This window comes from Monodon monoceros, unplaced genomic scaffold (genome assembly GCF_005190385.1).
Source record: "Monodon monoceros isolate NGI ecotype Baffin Bay Population unplaced genomic scaffold, NGI_Narwhal_1 Super_Scaffold_12, whole genome shotgun sequence".
In the NCBI taxonomy this organism is placed as follows: domain Eukaryota; kingdom Metazoa; phylum Chordata; class Mammalia; order Artiodactyla; family Monodontidae; genus Monodon; species Monodon monoceros.
In genome coordinates, this window is record NW_021703768.1 from 148824056 (window position 1) to 148838309 (window position 14254).

Consider the following 14254-nt stretch of genomic DNA (forward strand, 5'->3'; position numbering starts at 1 on the left):
GATCAAGCTGCCAATGTAATAGTTCTAACTACAACGGAAAGTTGTTATTCACACATGTGATACTAATAATACTTTGCCTTTGTACTGTTGAGTTTACAAAACACTTTCTTCATATTAAACATGCTTTTATGTATATTAGAAACACTCCAGCAGCTTCCCAGAATAAAATGCAAATTCCTTAGCATGGCTGATGAGGCCCTGTAAGATGCCAGCCCCGCCCACCAACCCCATCTGCCCCTCACTCACATAGCTCCTTGCAATTTCTCACGCCACCCACATTTCCACTCAGAGCCTTTGCACGTGCGGCTCCTTCTGCTAGAACATTCATTCCATATATATTTATAGGAAGGCCCTTTCTTTCCTCCTTTGGCTCAAGCGTCCTTTCTTCAAAGAGAAATTTCCTTGCTGCTGGGTTAAGTCGCTATTCCACTTCCCGTCGTATCCAGATACTTGATATTAGTATCTTGATTGCAAGTGCCACCATTTAGTGTAAATAATTTACTTCTCTACCATCTTCCTCCCCATCCTGTGAGAGTGGAGACCTATTTCTCTTGTAAACCCAGCACCTGGAATGGTTCATTGGCTTGCCACCCTTTGAGAAGTACCTTATTTCCACTTTTGCTTATGAAGAAAGAGAGGTGACATGGTCTGCCCACCATTCTGGGGCTGACAGTTAGTTGGAGGGAGAATGAGATTCCAGATTTTAGCCCCTGAGTCTGTGTTTTTTTCCCCACCCAACCGAGCCAAGCCTCACTGTTCAGTGTCTCGTGCCCTGGGTTGGTTTCATGAAGAACCTCTCTCAAGTGATAGCCACATTTCAACAAGTCTGATGAACTAATTCACTGTAGAAGGTCACTGATTTTCTGCAGCCCTTCCCAGGAGGACTTGGATTTTCATAAAGCAGTGAGAGGAGCAGCCTGACCTCAACATAAGCACATGGGTCCTGGCCTGAGACCACCGGCTCTAAGTCTGAATGAAACCACTTCAGAATGAAGGTCATTATCACCTGGAAGCCATTTCACAGGGAATTTCCTCAAATCGGTTCCCAGGTCAAGGTAGTGAAGTCCTGGCCTGTCTCAGGCCAGGCTTAGGTGGTCTTTACACCCAGGCTGCTCATTCACTGAGGGCCTCAGTTCAGATCTATCAGTAAACAAGGCAATATACATCCGTCACACTGGCCTGTAAGAAAAACATGTTCACTTTACAGCTTCAAATCTGTGCCCCATTTGGGGACCACACTTAATATTTTTGAAACAAACTACTCGTTATTGTATGAATAACATAATTACATTGTAACTCTGATTTGTCATTTCTGCCTTTTTAAAATAATGCCCAGACTCTCACAAAGAAATCACTCCAATTCTAAGAGCCCCAAAAAGAAAGTGGCAAAGCAGAACATGAAATTATTTGGAATGCCAACTTCCGTTCTTTGTGAGGAGTCCTAGAGCATTCTGAGTTGGAGATGAGGTATCATTCTTTACAGGAGGTAAGTGACTGCCTAATGGAAAGGGCTTGTCCTAGGTCAGGAGCCCCACAAAGGACCAGGACTAGAGCCTGACCTTGACTTAACCATTACAAGGATCCCTGGGATCTCTCTCCTGCGGTTCTTGAGCTCAGCCAGAGGTGAGAACAAAGCTTGGGTTGCTGCCCTCCTGCTATCAGTGGGCGGGGTCTGAGCCCTCTCCGGCTGAGCTCTGGGTACCTGCCTAACCGTCTGTGTTGTTGTCTGCTGTCCGGAGGGAACACCGATAAGAGAGGAGGTTAGGTGACTAACCCTACTCCCTGCACAATGCCAGCATGTAACTCATTGAAGCTTAATGGCTGGATTTAGTCATGAAGGAGACCGGCAGAAGGAGTGATGTCAGGAGCGCAGTCCAACTGGTAGACGGAAAAACATGTTCAGTAAGATGTGTAAATGTGCCTGTGTGTAAGAATACAACATATTGTGTGCACTCACATGTATATGTACTAGGGAAGAACAAATCTGACTCCATATGAAATCTGTTTCTTTTACTTTAACCTTTGTATTCCATTACTTTTGCTTCAGGGTAAGAATGTTGCCTATAGCCTGAAATATACAGGATAGCCCATCCTCAAGGCTCTGACCTTTAAGGGTATAACACTTTTCCATTCATATAGAGATAAAAAAGTTGCAGAACAGAGAATAACACTTGTCTTGTTGGAGGTTTATGGAACCTCCAACAAGGAACATGGTGACCTGACCTGTGTGGACAGCTGCAAGAACAAAGGATTCCAACACCAAGAAATCTGCAACAACAAACCACACCCCTCCCTCACCTTGCCTTTAAAAATGCTTTGCTGAACCGCTTTGGGGAGTTCAGGGTTTGGGGGCATGAGCTACCTGTCTCCTTGCACGGCCCTGTGATAAACCTTTCTCTGCTCCAAACTCTGACGTTTCAGGGTGTTTGGCCTCACTGTGCATCGGGCACACGAACTTGCATTCAGTAATGTATATTTGTATGAGAGAGGACGGAGACAGAGAGAGAAAGAGAGCACACCAAAGAACAAAAGAATTGGAGATCATCTAGCACCTTCTTTTACAGATAGGGAAACTGAGGCCTAAGTGAAGGAAGGGCCTTCACATAGAAGAAAGATCTGTCTTCTAAGAGGTCTGTTTCCTACTCACAGAAGAGAGTGGAATTTTTCTGGCATTACTTGCCACGAGTTATAACCATTTTATCTCTCCCAGGAGACCTCTGTTTGCCCTGTGCCTGAAGCCTGCTGCTGGGAAACAAAACATTCCTAACATGGGGCTGGCAGGCACAGTCACCACAGAGCCAGGCGGGTGGCTGCTGGTGAAGCAGAGCAGCTGGCAGGGTGTGGACATATGGGAGTGGTGGGGACTGTGGTTCGTAGCAAGAATGCTGAAGGGGGCAGCTGCCACTCAACACCAGACAGGTGTGGCCATGGGGGATGCAGGCCCAGGGTTGCCAGACCTCAGGAGTCTCAAGAGACTCCAGAAACCTACTTTTTCTTAAGGCACAATCTCTACTTTTTAAAAATGTAGGCAACTATTTAAAACTTTTTTTCAACTCTCTGACCCAAGCAACGCATCTGCCGTCAGAAGGGCACATAGCCCTATTTGTGACCACGGATGGTTTTATTGAGGGGAACACGGGGTCAGGAGAGAATCAGAACCTGAACTGGGGTCTTACACTTCCTTGTACTGTATCGTTTTTTCCCACTGCATCATGTGTATGTGTGTGTGTGTCTGTGTGTGTGTACAGGTGGGCACAATCTGATAAAGAACCAGAGCTCCACATACCAATATCTACAAGCGATTTATGGTAGAGAATGATCTTTTCCCACATCATCAGTATAACTGCAATAATGCTGTAAATGTTTACATGTGGCTGCTCACTTTTCACCCCAGGTTGCACAAGCATCCATTACCTATCACTGCGTGGGGCTCCCTTACACATATTTTCTCATTTGTATCCCTGACCCTGGGACAGAGGAGACAAGTAATATCATTATTCCCATTGACCAGATAAAGATACTGAGGCCCAGGGTGGTGCACTGACCAGCCCAAGGTCACATGGGGATTGAGTGAGAGGTGGAGGTAGAACTCAAATGCCACCGGTGTTGGTTCTCCCACGCTACTCTAGATTTGTGTTGTTTCACTTCCCGACACACAGGACCTACTTCTGTTCCTTCCTGGTTTGTGTCCCTTCAGACATTCTGAGCACATGAGCCTGGGATCCTCCCTAAACTCCAGGGAGACAGAACCCTCCCCTTCCCCAGAGACACTGGGAGGCAGAGGGGCTCAGAAGAGGAAAATCCAGATCTTCCCCCTCTTGTGGCCTTGAAGCACAGTTTCATTATTCTCTGAGATCCCCCTGGAGGAGTAGGACTTGGATGAAGAAAAGACCGTAATTTTAACCCTTTAGTGCCTCCCCACCTCTGTCATGGGACTAAAGCAGAAGATGGACTTCTGTAGCACAAATTAGCAACCAAATTCGAGATATTTGCAGAGTCTGGGCAAAATTTCAGCATGAGGTCCCCAAGGACAGGCACCTGGTTTATCTCATTTCCAGTGTATTCTCAGAGTCTGGGAGAGAGCTTGGCACATAGCAGGTGCTCAATAAATATAAGGGAGGAAAAAGGAAAGAAAGGAGGGAAGAAGAAGAAGAAAAGGGATAAGAAAGGAAGGAGGAAGGGACATTTAAGTGGGGATGCTCAATCCTTAGAATTAAACTCCAAAAATTAAGGCAGCAGCCAGCTACCTGCAAATATCTAGAACACTGTGGATAATCATAGCAAAGAATTCCAGCTTCAGTTATACTCCATAGATAGGTGGCAGTAGGGAGCAACAGGTAACATTTTATGAACTCTGAATCAGTCCTAACTGTGCCACTGACCTTGGGCAAGTTTTTTTTTTTATCTTTCTCAGCTTCAACTTATCCACTGTATTAGTTTTTCTACTGTCACTGAAAAAAATTACCCAAACTTAGAGATTTAAAACAACACACATTTATTTGCTTACGGTCCTAAAGATCAGAAGTCTGAGATGGATTGGTGTTCTTCTGGAGGCTTTAGGGGAGAATCTGTTCTCTTGCCTTTTCCAGCTTCTAGAGGCTGCCTGCATTCCTTGATGGGTAGCCCTTCATCTCTCCAACCTCTGCTTCTGTTGTCACATTTTTAACTCTGACCCTCCTGCCTCCATCCTATAAGGACCTTTGTGATTACGTTGGACCAACCCAGATGATCCAGGGTAATCAATCCATCTCAAGAACCTTGAGTTAATCACATCAGCATTGTCCCCTTTGCCATATAAGGTAACATATTCACACGTTCTGGAGTCATTATTCTCACACACACACACATACACACACACACACACACACACACATACACACACACAAGATATTACTTCCAGTATACTTTAATCAACTCTAGATCACTCATAATACCTAATACAATGTAAATGCTATGTAAATAATTGCCAATGCAGCCAATTCAAGTTTTGCTTTTGGGGATTTTCTGAATTGTATTTTTTGGAATATTTTCCATCCACAGTCAGTTGAATCTATGGATTCAGAACCCCCAGATACAAACAGCTGACTATACTTCTTACCAGGTCTCAGGATTCTGCACTGTGTCCTGCCTTGAGGACCATACAATTCTAAACATCTTTTCCATGCTGAGAAATGTGATACACTATCAAAGGAATACTTGGACAAAATAAAAATTCCCCACATCTCACTACCCGAGACTAATTCCATTTACTCTTATCCTTCTAGTCTCCCCCAGAGAGTAGATATATTTGACATAGCTACACTCATACTGTACATGACTTTTTTTTTGTTTTTTTTTTGTGATACACGGGCCTCTCTCTGTTGTAGCCTCTCCCGTTGAGGAGCACAGGCTCCCGACGCACAGGCTCAGCGGCCATGGCTCACGGGCCCAGCCGCTCCGCGGCATGTGGGATCTTCCCGGACCGGGGCACGAACCCGTGTCCCCTGCATCGGCAGGCGGACTCTCAACCACTGCGCCACCAGGGAAGCCCCCGTACATGCCTTTTTATCAGATTTGCTTCTTCACTGCTTCTCATGGACCTATTGGCCTTGTTCCTTGTTACACTGTCCCAAAGTCATAACAAAGTGTCGTTTGCAAAGGGCTCTATCACCGTGCACTGTAACTTCATCTGCCCTCCCCTAGAGTCGGACAAGATCAAGGTTACTCTAGTTTGTTTGCTGTTTCATATAATTTTGTTTTTACTGTTTTCAATAAACTTGCTAAGAGTATCTTTATTGAGTTCACAGTAAAAGTGAGATATTACATATTTATATAAATGTATATATTACATATTTATATAATGCATATTTATTATAGTATATATGTGTATAATAGATGTATACATTACATGTATATTATATATTTATATAAATATTTAAACAAATAAAATTATAATGCATATTTATAGATATAAAAATGCTTACTGAGTAAATGAAGGAATGGGCAAATTAGTACATGAGTAAGAGAGTCAACATACGTATAATGAATGAATGAATTTAATTAGTAAGCAAATTGCTGAGTCATTCACTTGTTCCTTCTACAAGTATTTGAGCAACCAAGGACAAATACTCAGACAAGAACCCACCCTCATGAAACTTACATTCCAGTGGAGAAGAAGAAAGCATGAGCAAATAAGTAAACAAACAAGGTAATTTCAGACAGTGATAGATCATCTTAAAAAAAAAAAATGACTGGAGAAGAGGGCTAGAGAGGGAGAGGAGAGGTAGGGGGTGAACAACTGTAGATGATTTGCAAATGCTCCTCTGAGGAGGGCAGCTCCAAGCTGAGACCTGGATGATGAAAGGGAGCCAGTTTGCAAAGGTCCCAGGAAGCGGAGTCTAAAACAGAGACAACAATAGGTGCAATGGTAACTGAACCAGGAAAGAGCTTGGTGTTCAAAAAGCTTGGTCACAGCACAGTGAGCGAGGGTGAGGATCTTACTCAAACAAGGCTCAGAGAGGCCAGGGTTCAGGTCAGGAAAGCCTTGAAGTGCCAAGGGAAGCCCCCGGAAGGTTCTAAGCAGAGAACAGACATGTATACGTTACATAAATGAATGAAAAAAGTGACTGAATGGGTGAATGAATGAGTGAGTCATTAAGTGTTAAAGACACGAGTGCATAAATGAGTGACCGTGGTTAAGGGAGTGTGGGGTAGGTACTGAGATGCACCATTCACATGGCCCTTCAGGAACAAGGAAGGACTTTTCATTCCAGACACTGGCAGTGCTGCCAGCAGACAGCGCTCAGCTCTCAGCAGAAGAAAGCCACCTTGCCTCCATCATACCCCCTTCCCAGGGCAGCCTACATCTGATGATGGGTAGCCTGGGGGTATGAGGCCTGGCCCCCTTCACCTGGCTCAGGAGAGCTCTGAAGGCTCATCCCACGTTCAGAACTTCCCCAGGGAGGGCTGAGGACTCCACTAGACTGCATCACAGTTGACTGTAAGATACTCCATATGAAAGCTGCTGTCTGCTTCCCAGGGGACCTAACCTGAGGCAATGTGAGAGAGAGAGAAAGAAGAAAGGAAAGAAAGAAGGAAAGAAAGAAAGAGAGAAAGGAAGGAAGGAAGGAAGAGAGAGAGAGAGAGAAAGAAAGAAAGAAAGAAAAAAAGAAAGAAAGAAAGAAAGAAAGAAAGAAAGACAGACAGGAAGGAAGGAAGGAAGGAAGGAAGGAAGAAAGAAAGAAAGAAAAAGAAGTGAGGAGCTAAGTGAATGAATAAACAACTCAAATGTGTGGGATTCAGCCCCCTTCCAATTTGCACCCTGCAGATTTGCACAGCATCTGCTGAAAGTCCCCCCCCGAAAATGTCGCCTTAAGTTTCTCCCAAGTGGGAGTTTCACTCTCCCTGCAGATCTGCACGTGAAGTTAGCACTTGACTTCGAGAGCTGGGAATGGCCATGGCAGACAGAGGTGTCTAGAGGCCCTGCTGTCTACCCAAACTCGATTTCTCAGCCCTCCAGCTGGCCCAGCTCCCACCCCCAGGAGCCTCCCCTTCTCCCAACAATGTGTGTTGGGAGCACAGCACAGGGTGTCCTTTGGGAGATGTTTTTAAAACAAATTTTTGTTTAACCTCCTCTGTGACCCACAGAGTAAATCCATTCCTGAAATATACTCGATTTCTGTTTATTTAAAGAATCTTTGCTTATTTGGTGCTTGCTTGAGTGGAACCAGTGTTATTATTCACTTCTCTGTGAGCGTTAACCTGACACGATTTGCCTGGCATCTTTAATTATCCAGATATTATTTTTTTCTCATTTTTCTTTTTATTTGTTTTTCTATGTTGGGGGGAGGGTGCAGGACAGGCAGCTAATACCAACTTGAAGGCCTGCTCTCGCTTGGTGCTGGTCATTGAGGGTCCAGACTGCACTGTCCAGTATGGTAGCCCCCAGCCATGTGTGCCCAAGGAACACTTGAAATGTGGTTTGTCCCCATCGAGATGTGCTGTCAGTGTACCAAGTTTCAAAGAGTTAGTGCAAAAAAAGTACAGGCATACCTTGGAGATATTGCAGGTTTGGTCCCAGACCATTGCAATAAAGCGAGCCACACAAATTCTTTGGTTTCCCAGTGATTATAAAAGCTATGTTTAACTATGGAGGTTCCTTAAAAAACTGAAAATAGAGCTACCATACGATCCAGTAATCCCACTCCTGGACATATATCTGGAGAAAACTCTAATTCAAAAGCATACACTGCACCCCTGCAGCACTATTTACAATAGCCAAGACATGGAAACAATCTAAATGTCCATCAAGAGAGGAATGGATAAAGAAGGTGGGGTACATGTATACGACGGAACACTGCTCAGCCGTAAAGAAAGAATGAAATAATGCCATGGGTGGCAACATGGATGGACCTAGAGATTATCATACTAAGTGAAGTTAAGTCAGACAGAGACAAAGATCATATGATATCACTTATATATGGAATCTAAAATATGATACAAATGAAGTTATTTATAAAACAGAAACAGACTCACAGACATAGAAAGCAAACTCATGGTTACCAAGGGGGATATTGGGGGGTGAAGAGATAAAACAGGAGTTTGGGAATAGCAGGTGCACACTACTATATATCAAATAGACAAACAACAAGGACCTCCTGTATAGCACAGGGGACTCCCCTCAATATTCTGTAATAACCTAAATGGGAAAAGAATCTGAAAAAGAATAGATACATGTATATATAAAACTGAATCACTTTGCTGTACACCAGAAACTAACACGACATTGTAAACCTATACTTCAATAAAAAATAAATAAATAAAATAGACAAACCCTTAAGGACAAAAACAACATATGTTGTGTTTACACTATACTGTAGGCTATTAAGCGTGCAATAGCATTATGTCTGAAAAAAACTATGTACATACCTTAATTTCAAAATTCTTTATTTCTTAAATGTACTAGACATCATGTAAACCTTCGGTGAGAGGGAAGAGTAACAGCAAAGATCCCTGATCACAGATCACCGCAAGAAATATAACGATAATGAAAAACTTTGAAGTATTGCGAGAATTACCAAAATGGGACAGAGACACGAAGTGCTGGAAACATTGCACTGATAGACTTGCTGGACGCAGGGTTGCCACAAACATTCAATTTGTAAAAAACGCAGTATCTGCAAAGCACAGTAAGTCAAGTGCGATCAAATGTCTGCCTGTAAACATAAAATATCCCATTCATCCGTCTTTATATCGATGACCTGTTGAAATAGCAGTATCTAGGGTATTTTCTGTTAGAGTTTATCGTTAAAATTAGTTTACCTGTTTCTTTTGACTTTCTTAATGCGACTACTAGAAAATTGAAGTTACCCTATGTGACTTGTGTTCTATTTTTACTGGCCAGTGCTGACTGGCCCCAGGTTCCTGTACCCTGTGCCCTGGTGGAGTGAGGTCTGGAGTAGCACCTTCCACTTGAAATGGGCTGCCACTGCCTTCACACAGTCGGACTCTCAGAGAGGAAGACTCTCCTCTTCCCCACCAGCCTCTTCCTTTTCTATCTGAGTTTGCCATGTCTTCTGCACACTTCAGACCAACTGTTTGCTCCATTCGCATTTGCAACGGCTGTGAATTCTCTCTCATTATTTTTGTCCAGCCCTCCTGCTGACGCCCAGCTTGCACTGCCATTCGGGAGGTGTCAGGGAAGGCGGGGGTGCAGAGGCCTGCGTTGGTGTTTGTGGGATGCCAGACATTTGGACCGCTGGAAAACTTTTGCACCGACTCTGATTCCTTTCTGCAGCTTCCATCCAGCTGTTTGGCAGTGGGGACCACCGCATCTGCTTGACTTAAGAGTGTGTGGGAAAAGCTGTGTTTATACAACTGCAAACCCCGAGATTGAAAGTAGGCAGGGTATGTTCTTGGAGACTCCAGTGGCTCACTGGCTTGGACAAATTGTTGGATTCAGACGATCGGGCAGAAATTCATTACTGGAAAGAACACAGCAAGCAGAATAGCTCCAGCCAAACCTAGCCTCTCAAAGTCTATTGGGCAACTTTAAGATTTGCCCTGGCTTTTCATGTGATGGTGCTACTATTTGCAGACATCATCTTTATCTATGACTTTCCCCAGAGTCTGGTTCACAGACCAGTGGGATTGGCATCTCCCAGGAGCTTGTAGGAGATGTAGAATTGCCCATCCCCTGTATTAGTCAGGGTTCTCCAGAGAAACAGAATAAATATATACATATACAAGGTATATATATCTTATATAGACCAAATATCTATATATACATATTTACCTATGCATATATATCTATATTTATACCTCATTCATATGTGTTTATATGGATGACACGTGGAAATAATAATAGGGTATTTTCTGTTAAGCAAAATACATTATTAAAATTAATTTAACTGTTTCTTACATCTTATTAAATTTATAAATTAAAATATATTATTAAAATTAATATATATGTTATCTATAGGTATCATCTATCTGTGTATCTAACTAGAGAGAGAGAGAGAGAGAGAGAGAAAGAGAGAAAGAGAGAGAGAGAGATTTTAAGGAATTGACTCATGTAATTTTGAACGCTGGCAAGTCCAAAATCTTCAGGGCAGCTTGGCAGACTGGAGACCCAGGGAAGAATCGATGTTGCAGCTCAAGTCCAAAGGTGGTCTGGAGCCAGAATTTCTTCTTCCTCAAGGGACCTCAGTCTTTTCTCTCAAGGCCCTCAGCTGATTGGATGAGACCCACCCATATGATGGAGGGTACTCTGCTTTACTCAAAGTCCACTGGTTTCCCTGTTAATCCCATTTAACACAGACCCTCACAGGGACATCTAGACTGGTGTTTCACCAAACAACTGGGAACCTTGGCCTAGCCAAGTGGAGACATAAAATTAACCGTCACACCCTCCCACGCTCAACCCTACTGAATCAGCTTCTGCATTTTAACAAGCTCCCTGGGAGAGTGTAAGTACATGAAGGTCTGGGAGGTACCGCCTTTGAGTTTATCCTGGACATCTCCGAGAGCCTCCTCTGGATAAGTGGGACCCCCTTCCCAGGCCCCTGCCACCTCTGCCATGCCTGGAACTTGGAACCAACACTGTGCAAGGAGGCAGTGAGGTGCTGAGGCCATCACACAGCGAGACACACAGTCCAACATATTGTGATTGGACCCCAGAGAAAACCAAAGGCCCAGAAGTACTTTCTTGTGAGCCCCAAAAACTTCCTGTGAGAAGATCAGGACATAAAAGCAAGAGCCACATCTGTTTCCTTTCCCCCTTTATCCCCAACCCCTGGGGCATAATGCCTGACACACGACAAAGTGCCAATAAACAGTATTGAATAAATCCATTATCTAAGCTTCGGTTTCCCATCTGTAATCTGCTGACGACACTCCCCTGGTTGTTGGTGGAGAAGCAACCATGTATGGGAAACATGTGGAAGCCCAGGACCCTGAGCTGGACACTTAGTAGATGCTCAGGAAGTCGGAACTGAGGGTGGTCAGTGCATGTTTGTTGAGTGAATAATGAGATCACGCTTTGGCTTGCAAACACTCCGGGTAAAGCAAGCATCCCGTGCCCTGAGTGCAGAGAGCGGAGCCCTAACTCGGTGCCTTCTTGTGGGATCGGTTACACCTCCCAGTAGCAAACAGCATGTGCAGGGCTCTGGGCATCTCACACAGTGAAATGCTCTATAGGTGTTATCTCCTGAGAGCCTACAGCAACGCTGGTAGGCATGATGATTATTAACATTGCTGTCGTGTCACTTTACAGAGAAGCAACACTGAGGCTCAGAAACATTCAGTGCCGTGTGTGAACACATACAGCTGATAAGAGGATGGAGCCCAATCTGGAAACACTTTTTCCCTAACTTCAATATCTCCTACCATCCCTTCCTCTTTGAAGGGCGGGGCAGGGAGAATACACACATGTGTCTGGGTGTCTGCCGGAGTCTACGCACATGTGCCCACATGTATGGGTGTGGGTGTGGGATGCACAAGAGTAAATATGGGGGCTAGAGGGTGCGGAATGGTTTAATCTCCTCCTCTAAGGGCCAGTAGAAGTCTTAGGTGTCCCTCGAAGTCAAGTTTCTTTCCAGGTCATCAAAGTTGACACTTGGGCCATAACACACGTGTAATTAACTGAACAAATATAATGAATCTGTCTGCAGTGACGTGGTAGTTGGTGCTGAATCCTATTAAAGCGCATTTAATTAAAAATGTATTAAACCTTCAAGCTTCGGAACACACCCTGCCCTTCTTCAAACCCTTCCCCTCCATTAAAGCCTTCCCACTATTAACTATGACTCAGCCTATGACCCTATGGGCATGACCGGGTGAGGTGAAGCGGCTCTTAAATGCCTGAACCAGTATATCACAGGCACTAATGGCTTTCAATCAGGGAGATTAATTCCATTCATTTGGCCCCTCCTTTCAGAAACAGCTGTCATGCTGAGCCTAATTGCTGGAGATGCTTGACGGCCCCGGGAGGTTGGAGCCTCTTAAAGCTGGTTGGTGGTCAACCATCAATTATTTGGGCTACTGTGTCAAGGGGATGTGAGGATGCTGAAGGTCCACAGACAACCCAGTGGCCCTGGTTTACCACTAGCTTCTGTCTTCACCGTCAGCGGAGTTTCTCCGAACCCAGTAGGTAGTGAGGGGTGGTGGGAAGCTGTCTGGGTTTGGACCCCAACTCTTCCTGCCTATGGGCCAGACTCCTCCAGCCATGGGGTACTGCAAAGGCGATTTCCCTCCCAGACTGCCTTTCTCCTTCCTCTTTGCCTATTTTGTTCCTATTCACCTTCCAAATTCTGCCCGAATGAATGGACAAGTAAGGAAATGAGACGAGCGACCAAGAGTCTCCAGAAGGAGAAAAAGCAAAACCGTACACTTGTGAAGCAGTGGCCCATTGGAAAAGGGTTTACCCAGGTGTCATCACCCTCATTGGCCCCTGACGCCATCCTTTCTCCAGGACAGCCATTCTTGTCCTTTTCCCAAGGACGTTTCTAAGGGGCAGAAAGGGAACATGAAATTGCTCGCTGTCATTGAGAGGGAAGGGGCAAAAAGCCAGGATTCAAACCCCCCAATCTCTTGCCCCATTTTATGCCACCTCTGAGTCATCTCCAGGCACATTGCTCCATCAGCTGCTGACTCATGCAGAGCCGGCAGGACAAGCTTCTTGCCGAGGCAGAAGGAGAGAAGGCTGGTCTCCAAGCAGAAACTGGGGGGAAGGGAGGAGGAGGTGAAGGTAGGAAAAATCTATCCATAATTTGTTCCCTAGAGGGCCAGGGTGGCTACTCCTGCCCCGGGTCCAAGCCTTTCTGGTCGGTGTGAAAAGAGAAGGGCCCCATGCTTGCTTTAACTCTCTGCTACCATCTTGAAATTCTTAGTCACTTTTCACAAAGGGCCCCTAGTTTTCATCGTGCACTGAGCCCTGCTTGTTATGGAACAGGTCCTGGTGCCGAGGGCAGGTGTGGGGAGTGAGCCCTGCTCAGTTTCCATGAAGATGCCCCCAAACTCTCCCCAGTCCTCCCTGATTCTCCAAATGCCTTCCCAGGAAGCCTTTTCCTTGAGACTGTCTTCACTTCCGTCTTCCATGGCAAAGGTGTCTTCCTAGGGTAAAGCGCCCAGCACGTAGCAGATAGAGAGAGACACGGGGTATACGGTAGCTATGCCAGCATCCTCATGCATCCACTGAACTCTTGCAGACTCCTGAAGCCTTCCGAATTATCAGTCTTTTTTTTTTTTTTTTTTAGCTCCATGGCAAGTGCATGATCCAGGAAGGCATTTCCAGAACTTTGTTCTGCAGAGCGTTTCTCCACTGAACAGAAAGTGCTCTGTGGTCATGTTCGATTCAGAAACGCTGCTCCCCTTGTCTGCACTGAGAGTGCACACGAGCAGATTCAAGGCTCTGAGAAGTCCAGCCACAAAGAAACCTTTAGAGTTTGTTGATTCTAGCCTTCCTCAAACTTACATGACTCTGGAAGCTTTTTTTTTTTTTTTTTTTCCTGATACTTACTCACCTCCCATGGAACATTTAGAAGAAAGTTATCTGGTCCTAAAAATGTAGAGATGAATATGTGGGTGGAGGGGCAAGAGATGACAGCAAGAAGAGGGAAATGCATGCTGTGATGGGGAATCTACAACACCTAAATCTGTACCTATAATGCTAACAGAACTGGGCCCAGACTGTGTTGCTTTTGCTTTGATTCTTTCTTTCACTCTGGTCAGATTAAGAATTTACAACAAGACAGTGACTCATTGATGAGGCTGTCTT